Raw genomic sequence first — 1,350 nt, forward strand, 5'->3', positions numbered from 1 at the left:
TGAAGATCCCAGTTATGATTATTTATAAAAAAAAGTATTTAACAAAACTTATCTTCTCCGCGTATGTGTGATGGAAAAAGGCTGTCTAATTGGAACCCCATTTTCCTTGTGTTTACCAGCCAGTCATGCTAGGTGTTACGTCGTTGTTAGTTGTTACTCGGTTTATGTGGACCGCAACGTCTTATTCCACAACTTTATGTGGTCACCAGCCTTTGAAAATTCTCCCACATGCTCTTCTGTCAATGAAGTTAGTAGATCTTTGGATCGCAGCAGGAATTTAAGAGCACACACAGCTCAGACCTTAGCACTCTACTAGCAGATAGCTTTGCTCATTGCCAGGTACTGCGCACAGACCACACCACTTGCTATGCATCCCTCCGCTGCCAAGTTCTTGCTTCTTCTCGTGGCCGCCGCCTCGAGCTTCTTGTCGGTGGCATCGCATGGACTGCCGCCGCGGCAGCTCAAGCGGAACGCGAGCTGCTTGCCGCACGAGAGGGACGCGTTGCTGGCCTTCAAGGAAAACATCACCGGCGACCTGAAGGCATCCTCTCGTCGTGGCGACGAGGCGGAAGGGCTGCTGCCGGTGGATGGGCGTCACCTGCAGCAACCAAACCGGCCATGTCCTCCAGCTTGATCTAAGCATGGAAATTTGGCAGGCCAGATAAGTCCTTCCTTACTGTCTCTAGAGCATCTGGAGCACTTGGATTTAGGCGGCACACTTATCTGGTCATGATGGTCGTTTTCCCGAATTCCTGTGTTCTTTCAAAAACTTGCGATATCTCGCCTCTCGTTGTTGTCGTTTGCGAGCAGACTGCCTGCTCAACTTGGCAACCTTTCCACACTGGAATACCTTGTCCTCACGCATACTTTGCCGAGTGAGGTGCCGCCTCAGCTCGGTAACCTCTCAAACCTGCGATGTCTTGTCTCGCTTCTAATATTTGTACACAACCGATATCTCATGGTTAGTTCGTCTTCATCAGCTTGAGTATCTTGATATGGCTAGCATAAATCTAAGTACAATAGATAATTGGCTTCATGTGGTAAACATGATTCCATCTCTGAAGTTTCTCTCCCTTTCGACTGCTCCCTTCCCAGAGCAAACCAATCGCTCACTCACATAAACCTCACAAAACTTGAGATGCTTGATTTATCCTGAACTACTTTAGGCACCCAATTGCATCCAGTTGGTTTTGGAACATAACAAGCATTCAATACCTCGAGCTAAGTTCAACCTATCTTTACGGTCCTTTCCCTGATGCACTAGGACGAATGACGTCCCTCTCTTACCTGGGATTTGAAAATGGAAACTCAGCCACGATGGCAGTAGACTTGAAAAATCTATGTGAATTG

The 1,350-nt window shown here is 47.6% G+C and overlaps 1 pseudogene; it reads left to right on the forward strand.

The window, feature by feature from the left end:
• The first annotated feature begins 353 nt into the window (after positions 1-353).
• Positions 354-1,142, forward strand: LOC112886164 (annotated as a pseudogene).
• Positions 1,143-1,350: the final 208 nt, after the last annotated feature.

Source organism: Panicum hallii, chromosome 1 (assembly GCF_002211085.1).
Source record: "Panicum hallii strain FIL2 chromosome 1, PHallii_v3.1, whole genome shotgun sequence".
Classification (NCBI taxonomy): Eukaryota; Viridiplantae; Streptophyta; class Magnoliopsida; order Poales; family Poaceae; genus Panicum; species Panicum hallii.